Here is an 11,192-nt window from a genome sequence, read left to right on the forward strand (position 1 = left end):
CATTCAGTTTTAACGGAAGTTTTATTTGTATTGTCATCAGAATTTCAAAACGGATCTGGGTAGATTTTATGAGTTAGATGAAAATATGCCAAGCAAATTTACTTATACCAATGAGTATTTTTACAGTTCAAAGAAGCTTGTTTGGATGTAGCTTGGCAATTGCAATCAACGCGGCTAGGTTAAAATGACAAATTTGGTTAGGAAGAGTAAGACAACATGTTGTTTTTAAAGTTTTGCTTACATCTATGTCAAAGTTGCCAGGACATTATAATTCAAATCTTGTAGTCACATTTTTCATATTAGGGGGAAAGTAACGTGAATATGATCAGCGTCATTGAATATTATAGAATCCAATTGGAGCCAAGAATGGACAGCAGTTAGTTGAAACAAATGGACGATACAATTCCACGGAGTCAAAATATCATTCAAAGACAATAGACTCCTCATGCGCACCACTCTTATCATTGATTGATATTTGAGTCCGTTGAGAGGCTTGAAAATGAGGGAGTTTAATATCAAAAATGGTGTGGTCAATTGTCAACATCCAAAAAGTACGTGATAGCTAATATAATTCTCAGTTTTGTTTTATTAAGCTTTTGAAAACAACTTCCCATTTGCAGAATCTTTCGAACCACGAACCAATCTGTTTGGCCAAGAAATAACCTTTTTAATGAATGACAGCTACTTTTGCAAAATCAAAATCCTACTTGTTGTGTTTTAGTAATTTGTATTTTTTACATGGCAATTTTAGTTGGGATGATTTTGTTAATATTGCTTGTGGGTTAAGGTATCGTCAAAAGGAACCAAAATAATTGGTTTATTTGTAATATCCAAACTTCAAAGGTGTATATATATTGTGTTCAATACGTTCCTACAAAAAACTCAATTTCGACCTCTGGTGGACTTAACACGTTTTGCATCTGATGTTTTACAAGGGCAAAATCTTTAATATCAATTGAAGTTGCTTCAGGACATCATTTGAATTGATTTTGGTTAAAAGAACTGTTTAATGTCACTTCCTTACAGTTTTAATTTAATTTCATGTTTTGGTTTGTTTTTGTACATTAAAACGCAAGCTAATGAGATAAAGCTTGACAAAATGAGCATTAGTAACATAAACTTCGCTGACTTTTGAATAACAGGTGAATTGTATAGAGCCATTTTACCACATGAAATTTGAGATGCAAAAGTACTATAGCTGTCTCTCATCAATTTGATCTAATAATACTACATATACATTGTAGACGTGGTTTTTGTCGAAAGCCTAGAATAATGAAAGTAAATTTCACCTGCAGGTATTAATGGCAATCTTTGTTTTTGCTTAAAACGTTCCCTGGCGACATTATCAAGAATCATCTCAGGCACATTATGTTACATTTACTGGATAATATCAACAATCATGTTAGAGGGAGAAAAAAAGGTGATCTGCATCTTCAACTAGCTAAATTTTGGTAGTTGTTTCAAGTTCAACATAAACTCTTAGAAATTTGTTCTGTAAGATCGACCTTGTAGACCCCGTTTTCCATCTGTATAGAATCCACAAGATGAAAAGGTTCTTTAAACTAAATGAACCCGTTTATGGTCTTCAAATGTGTCTGTGGAACCATTTTTATTACGTTACAGAACTTTTTTCAAAGCTAATGATCTCTCAAAATAAGATGAACTCGTAAAGGAAACAACGCATTTTCATGACTACATTGACTTATTCGTTATCAGATATAAGAGTGGATAGAAAATCTACCATTATTTATGATTGAACACGCACAATGGTAGATTTTGTATCCACTCCTGCATCTAGGGTCCCCAATATTGATCAATATTTTGATCGTGTATGGGCCGCATAACCATGATAACAAGTTTCTGTACTATAACACTTAGGCTAAACTCCTTTACTTAAACTATACTGTACCCTAAACCCAGTGGTAAATTCGATATAACTAGTAAGCATGTTTAGTTAGTTCTCAATGTTTTATTTACAGCTTCACATTCGTTCCTGTAAATTAGTTCAACCACTCATCTAGGCATACAGCCCATGGCACACATCTTCTAAATCGACCCACTATGAGTGCGTCTCATCTTTGTTCTATAACATATGTAAGCCTACTTAAGGGATGGGGCCATTTTGTCTCAAATAGCTCCGAAATGGGAGAAATCTGCCATGTTTGCTGTGAATTTTTGCCTAGCAATATGTATCTCAGGTGCAAAATTTATGGTGCACAAGAAAGAATGAAGTCTTTAGATTAATATTTCAGCATCCTTAATATTATTAGCTTATAGGAAATTCTTCAAATATGCCTGTACATATAACGATGCAAAACAGCCCACGCACTTTTTATACGCGAACTGTTTTCGAGTAGTCCGTGTTGGACGATGACCCTATCTTTCTGCTGAGGTATTTACAGGACCTTAAAATAAGAATTATGATAGATATTTGTGACTTCGGAATGCGACGAAGGCATGTTCGAAGCTTGTCAACACACAAACTTCTACCTGATTTTACAGTCTCGTCGACCACTGTCTGGCGCATGTTATTTTGTTACTCTAAATTCAACAAAATTCCATTTTTTTAGGCAAAAAGACTTCTGGAGATACCATCCTGCATGTCCGTGTTCGATTTATGGTAATACAATTAACCAATTTTGAAATATCAATATTTTCAGATTCACGGAAGCCATATTTTGTACATTTTCGACAGTAACGAGTTAACGCCAATTTTGGTACAAGTTTGTCAGTTTTGCCGAAGTTATTTATCCGGTTAACTAACGAATATCAGGGTTCATAGGCGAGCTAATAGCGCTATGTTATTATATTACTTTTACTTACGATCTTCATAATGATTCCATTTGAGAACGAATATAACTCCTTATAGGTCTTCAACTTTGTCTTCACACGACTAGCCATATTTTATGGAGTGTTGCCAGGCAAGTCAAAAGCAAATTGGGACAAATCGGCACTAAATATGGCCCGTAACTACATCAACATATCACCCAAATAGCTCCAAATGTCCATGTTATTTAGGGTACAATGTTAATGTAAATACATTGTAATATACAATTTTAAAACATTGTTGAAAATGTTCTAACATGCGTATGCGCGATTCTTTCTCCCGTTTGAGTTTTAATGTATACCTAGTATAAGATATTGACAGTCAATTCATAAGAAGCCCAAAGTTAATACTAACACTGCAGCGCTAGCAATACGACCAATTCTGTAAAACGATATGACAAGAATCGTTCCGCTTGATTTATCAGGTCTATAAAGGTGACAAAGGAACAGGTCTCTAGTTTGATTCCACAACCATTCAAACCGATCTCATGTTTTATTGTATTATCATGTATTAAAATGAGGATGGCTATGTCATAAATGGATCGGAACAATATAACCGTATACTACTACCTGTGTTGAAGGACAGTTCTAAGATACAGGGTGTTCCAGAATGATCTATACCGTGTTTGAAAAATTAATCAACAGTGTATTTAATTTTAGTACCGGTACATGGAATACAATGACATAAATGTCACCTACTTATTGTGTTACTTTCATTTCAAAAACTTGATTCGTTTTGGCGTGATATTGATATTCTTAAAACTGGACAAAAATTGCACGTGTGTAACTTACAGCACAGGCTTCATAAGCACCAGACATTGACCTGCTTTATCACTATCGCCCAGACGTAGACCTACTTTGCAATATAGTGTAGAAATCATTCAGTTGTCAAAGGAGATACACCAAATTTGGCACAAATGTAGAGCTTGAAACACTGAATAATTCTTAATATTGATTTAAGTGACCTTTTTCATGTGTTTTCAATATTAGTCCCGATATTTGTGCTGAATTTAAAAAAAACATTTTACGATAAATTTTACGCCAAAAATGTAATTCTTATAGAGGGTATAACTTGTTTAAGAAAAACTTGCTGCAAATGTAATCTTCACCTTTTCCTAGTTGTGTGTTTGCCAATAGGGACATAAATACATGCTGTGGCACAAGGACGAATCTTCTCTATAATATTTTTATAATAGGCCCTAAATCAATCTCTGCCGGCATTTCAAATGATGAAACTCATACACCGCAATCATTATTTTCGAAACTGCCGCCAAAGACGACACATGCAGTATTAGGTCAATCAAGCTTAACAAATCCTTTATACCATGCATGCTAGTAATCGATAGATCATAACAAAATTAGCTGCAAAACTTTTTCCAAATAACTTTGTGCTGAACGGTTATTCATTATTTTCATAATAGATTGTATTGTCAAAACTTAAACTTCACCATTGTACGCAATATTCTGTAATTTATTTCAGAAACATTCGATCTTTAAAATCTTAAATTACCAAGAAAGCTAAATATATGTAATATTTAGAACTCAAAACAATACGACTGATAACAATGCTACGTACAAAATTCAACTTTCCCGGTATGGATCTTTCTGGGACACCCATCCATGCAGATTGACAGCGAGACAGGTTTCTCTAGATCGATTACACGGCCATTCATACCTATTACCTGTTTTAGGGAACAAACCAAAAAATCGATCTTCTCTGGTCTTATAAACGAAACCAGTTTCGTTTAAGGGGGTTGGGGGTAAAAATACTCGATTACGTTTGTACAAAAACATCGGTCTGAAGAATGTGTCATTATTATTATTATGTCAAAATTTCCAACATTTCATTATTACGTTTCTGGCATGGAGGGAGGGGTCGGCTGAGAAACGAAACTAGTTACGTTTATTGGACGTCATCGATCTTTTGGTTTGTTCCCTTATTGTAACCTTATAGAAGCCATACTTTTATTTAAATGATAATGGCTCTGTCACACTGTACTGATTACCCTCTGTACGGAATGTTAAATCACAATCTTGATCGACTTGACAACAGGCACACCCCGGTACAAATAATTGTAAATGGTGGAAAGTCGTATTTATGACAAAATGATTAAAAAGTGATACTTTTAGGTATTATTCTGTTAGTTTCTGTTTGGCAAATCATAAATACTCACGTGTTTTGGTCAAAATGGCAATAATCTTTTTTCTACCCCTACCCACCTGAAATAGCTAAACACAACCCTTAAGAGTACACTCTCTTTTGAAATTTTGAGAGCTAAAATGGGATGTTTTTGCCATATTAAACATCTAATTTGGCCTAGATATAATCATCGGAAATACGAAAGTTATATTGCAACGGAAAGGGAAATATTTATATATTATTATTATTCCATTGCTATTTTAATGTTCAGACTCTGATTGGGACTGGGAGTGAATGAACTGGGTCATTGATTATAGCACTCGCTATTATTTTTTGGACCAGTCATTTCATCGATTTTCCTCATTCCGATTTCTAAACAAAATTGTAGTCATCTATATAACATCCCATAATAACATTCTTGCTATTCAGTTTTGATATCTCTACTTCAGAAATAAAATTACAAGTTGTAGAAAACCTAAATTTACGACTGAAATTTGGTTTTTTCAAAAATTTCTTAAAGAGTCTAGCTTTCATAGCTTGTTTAATTAATTTTAAATTAAAATTAACTTTGCAAGATATGGTGCATATCTTCGGTACATGTGCATACTCGAATTTGGGGATTACGATCAGCCAATTTCGAAATATCAATTTTTTTAGACCCTATGGTCAACACTTTTTAAGCTTTTACACGATTCAGAGATATGGTCAATCGTGTAACATTTCTTTCAATTCTATGTTACTTATTTGACAAAGTGTCAAACGAAATTCGCCTTCATAAGCCACGACAAGGCCTGGTTGCTTGTGTACTTTACTACTCACAATCAAATGACTGCAACTGGTTAAATTCCTGATTTTCCTGGCAAGAAGACACGGAGAAATTTATATTTCACGCCCCGGCCATGTGTTTACGTTTCATGATGTCATGGGTCAATCCGGCAAATCGAGATGTATACACTTGGAGAAGACTGCCGCAGTTCTATATTCCGTTTGGAACATGATTGACCAACGATGTTATGAATGTCAGAAGCTTTGGTCAGAACAGGGCCAGTGTTTCATATTTCTAGTCAGAACAAACCAAGGGTACAATTAACAATTTTGGAACAAGAATGGATATCGTCAGCCTACTACGATAATTTTGAGAACAAAAGTACAAAATATGGTTTAATGATGCATTTTTAAATCATATGATTCACCCATCTTTGCTCAAGAACAAAATAATGATTAGGCCGGGGGGGGGCTATCATTTTCTTCGGAAGGGGTCCCAAATATACAGAAGGGTTCATAAATTTTTGGAAAGAAAAATATGGGGACATTTTTGATGACCAAATTGTAGGGAGTCACAAGATGACCACCGATTATTCAAAAAGACTGATTTCAATACAATGTTAGCCTGTTTAGGGGGTAGGCCTAAGGGGATGTGCAATTATGAGCCCCCCGGGGGTAAAATTTCCAAATGGCTCGCCAAAAATCGTTTGCCCCTCGGCCCGCCAAAATTCTTTGCCCCCCTTGAACATACCAAATTTTTGGGATTCCAAATTGAAAACCTTAAATAGTCTAGATGTAGGCTATGTTGAGAGCGCACCGAGCAGGAAAATTTAAGCGTTTCCGTACTGTTTTCCCAAGCCATTTTAGAGCGTTTTATTAAAAAGGCGCCCCATGAATGCGTGCCAAAAATCGCTTGGGGGGAATTGCTCAGTGCCCCCCCCCCTTTCGGCTCGCCAACCATTTCTTCCCCCCGCCCAATTTTACCCCCCCCCAGGACTCATAATTATTGCACAGCCCCTAAGGTGTAGGCCTATCGGCGGTGGGGGTCATAAATTTTTTGTTGCCGAAAAAAAGGGGGGGGGGTCGTAATTTCATTGCAGCCGACTTTTTTTTAAATTTCGGACCTCCCCTCCTTCCGAAAGCAGTAAAAACCTTTGTGTTGGATCTAATACAAAATTTGTATTTTATGAACCAACATATTGTCATGGGAAGTTATTTTGTGTTTTTGTTATTTTGTATTTTAATCAGTAGGCCTATTGGACTATTTTCGATGGACAGGTCAGGGGCCTACCCATTTCTAAAGATTTTTAAATTAATATAGACCCATGTCTAAAGTTTTCTTTATTTTAGACCCATTTTCCCCGAAAAGATCGAGATTTACGGTACGGGGGTTTAACCGACCCATAAGGAGTTTCAGCAAAAATAGGGACCCATGTCTATAGGCCTAAGGATTATTTGCAAAAGCGCAATCCCTGTATGCATTTGGCAGTATGGGATTACCCCCCCCCTTGCCGGAGGCAATAGGCATGCCCATGTCATTGAATAATGATCAATAGACCTACAACAATATTTGGCTGATCATTTATAATAATCATTTTTGTGAGCCCCGGGTTTCAGTAAATCTAATACGGCTCATATATCTTCCATAATATGTTTTCACATCACTTCTTGCATGCCCGGGCTGCATGCAAACCGGGCATGCAAAACAAAACACTACTGCAAGTTACCGGGCCCTGCTGGGCGCCCGGTTTCAAGCACAGCGATATCCCGATTCCCGTTCGTACATCCCGTTTTGATATTATATGCCCAATTTGACGAGTTTGCCGGACTGACGTTCTAATCGGAAACGCTTCAACTTGAGAGTTAGTCTCCTTCACAATCGGTTTATGCTGTGGTTTACGTCGTTCTAAACACACGTCGTTCGTCCTAACAACATGCAGTCTGGACTCGAAACTAAGATAGTAGTTGGTGCATACCATGGAGCTTTAAATAAATGGACCTCACGCAATACAATCGGAGTTTGTTTTCATTAGCAACGGGAGACAAAATAGGGGGAAATTACACATTGCCACTCTTTGTCAGGATTCATGTTATTTTATATGAAGGATATGTATGTCTTCTTGTCAAAAAAAAAATTTCCCTATCTCAAGGTCATGACCCAAGAGAATGTACCCTTAAAGTCATTGAAGCAGGAACTTGGATCACTATAAGTTAAAAATAAAACTGATATAGTGGATATGCTTTTATTGGGTAGCCATGCAGAATAGTGTTATTTGAAACATTAAATTCCCTTACTCGTTCCATTTTCTTCCTTTGACCGGAATTAACAAATCCTTAGCGTTTAGGCACCGTTATAATTTGTATTCCAAGCAATCACAACATGCAATTCACACCCCGGGCTACACATGAATATACGTGAAAGATGCGCTCCTTCAGGGTGTTTGTCATTTAGCGATAAATTGGACATTTATTTGAGCTGTAAATCGGATCTTTATTTCTCTTACATTCGGATTTTGGACTTAGTAAATATGCTTTCGCTATTTCGTGTTTCTAAAACCTAACTTTAAGATCTAATTTCGATTTAAAGAAAGAAACGTTTTGGTGATTTCGTATATATATTATTATACATTAATAATCTTACATTATTTCAAAACAATTAAATGCAACCATATAACTACGATTATAATCCGCTTTGACAAATGGAGGCATAGTGTGTATTCGTCTCAGATGTTTAATAATTTCAATCAACCATTTCATGTATATGAATTGAATATGTTCTGGTGGTAGTTTCATCAATATATCGCTATCCCTAGATCATGTTGATTAGTCATATATTCAGATTATATAAGCCATAACCAAACGAAGTAACAGGCGGAACATGGCTTTTCAGGCCTTTCTCTATTTCTGTCCATATAATAGCTACTGTATTTATGACCTGAAATGTTATACTTAACTTCCGACGGTGCTCAATTGTTAAATATTTTTGAACATTGATATAGCCAGATGCAATATGTTATTGAATATTGTAAATTTTTTTATTTGGGTTACAATTTCTATTTATATAGTTTAGTAACGAATATATGTATAGGTAATGGGATTATGCATCCTTTGCAATAAATAAAATGGTAAACGAATGCTCGTTACAAGAGCATACGCATAAAGGACGCGTATAGGAACATACAAAATTTATTTGCAATTTATAATTGCAAATTATTGCGCATTTAAAATTTTAATGAAATTTACATTGAAAATCTGGTAAAAATCAATCGTTTGGACATTTTGGACATGATGTAAATGCAACCAAACCCATGTATTTGAGATGAGATAGCTTAGCTCCCTTCCACGGTGTACGACTTATAATGGATGGATACGGAATTAGAAGACCAGCCAGGGGCTTAACGTAACAAAACCCGTCATTGCCATATGTTTGAAGAAATTTCGGTTCAGGTGGTTTGGTCATGTTTGCCGCATGCCCTCTCCAATTTACCATAACGACTAGAGAGCAAAGTAACACATTTATTTATTTATTTATTTATTTATTTATTTATTTATTTATTTATTTTTATTCGTTAATTAATGTATATCTAATTACTTATTCTGTGTTGAGTTTCATCGTAATATATATATTACCTATTTCACATTTGTGTTAATTATACAATCATCACAGTAACAAAAAATGCAATATAGGACCTTCAACATGTTCAACCCGCACCTTCAGAGATTCTGTCTAGCTTGTTATAGTTATACCATTAAGGGGGGTACTACACCCCTGGTCAATTTTGTGCCTATTTTTTGCATTTTTCTCAAAAATTATTACACATTGGTGACAAATAAGATATGTATATTATAGGGACAAGGACTACAACTACTGTACTGAATATTCAGCAACTCAAAGCAAGTAGTTATTGATTTAGTGATCAAACACTGGTTTTCCCTCATTTTTGACTGTAACTCCACAACTGTTGTCTTTGCTGAAATAAAATTTCCAGTACAGTAGTTGTAGTCCTCGCCCCTATAATATACATATCTTACTTGTCCCATATGCGCTATAATTTTTGAGAAAAATGCAAAAATAGGCATAAAATTGGGCAAGGGTGTAGTACCCCCTTAACATCATAAAACGTAACGGGAACACGTGGCATTATATTTTTCATTTTCATTATTTTCTGTGCAAAAAGAAAAAATTCAGGGCATATTACCTATTTCACATTAATTTTTGTGCTTATTACACAATCATCGCAGTAACAAAAAATGCAAAATAAGTCCTTCAACATGTTCAACCCGCACCTTTCCGAGATTCTGTCTAGCTTGTTAGTTATTCCATTAACATCATAAAACGTAATGGGGCAACGTGGCATATTATTTTTCATTTTCATTATTTTCTCTGCAACAATAAAACTATTTTTCAAGGGAATATTATCCAATTGCAATATCCTACCTTTAATTTAATTTCTCGAAAATTTGGTGTGTTAGTTTGGGTCTTACTGGAAATGAACAGGAATTGGAAGTATTATATATCTGTTGCTTTTAAAATGGGTAAAAATATATATTTTTTTATCAATTTTACTTTCATTTACTTCCATATTTTGGCTAAAGAGCTACAATTTTGGTAGTTTTACTTAATGGTAGTTTTGGTAGTTTTACAGCTAATGAACTGCAGCATGGTCCTAACTGGGGGTCTTCCAAACTGATATGAGAGGGCCCGATAAAAGGGAACCGTGATCACCGCACATATCTGTATATCACCTTACATGCCCGTGCCCCCAAATAACGCATAATTAAAAATTGGACACACCCTTCAACAGGTACTCCGCACACCTACACAATATATACAAAAAAAAAGCAGGACATATTTACAACAAAACACAAACCCAACACATACATAGAGCAGTATTGAGCAGTGATGCGCACATCGTTTATCGAACATCATTACTGCGCATTGCAAGTCGGCGTGACGTCAAATGACGAGTGCTCAGGTGTACTCGCAAAGGCTTATGGGATTTATCGAAAAGGTCAATTGAGGGTAAAGGAAACTTCAATGTCATACTCTAATAAGACGCCTAACCTTCGATGCCCAAGATGAAATCTTGGAGGTCTAAGATTGCATCTTGGACGTCCAAGATTAGACGTATAATATTATGTGTGTTTATAAGATATCGACTATACATAACAAAGGGTCGACCGGTCTCGTCCAGGATCAAAGGACCAGTAGCTGGTATCAACATTATTAGTCGCATATATCATAGAATAAAGAAATACACAACAAATTCTTATACTAAGAGTAAATTAATCGCTTTTGCAAAGGAAACATAGAGCTGTACTTGTAAAGATACCAGTCATAACAGGCAAATACATATAATATTAACAATACATCAAAATAATGACATTCTCAAAAATTAATCGATTATTTACACAAAATATTCGACCTCATTATTATTTTGTTTGAATTTTGATCTGAAAG

The sequence above is a fragment of the Amphiura filiformis genome, chromosome 6 (genome assembly GCF_039555335.1).
Source record: "Amphiura filiformis chromosome 6, Afil_fr2py, whole genome shotgun sequence".
Lineage (NCBI taxonomy): Eukaryota > Metazoa > Echinodermata > Ophiuroidea > Amphilepidida > Amphiuridae > Amphiura > Amphiura filiformis.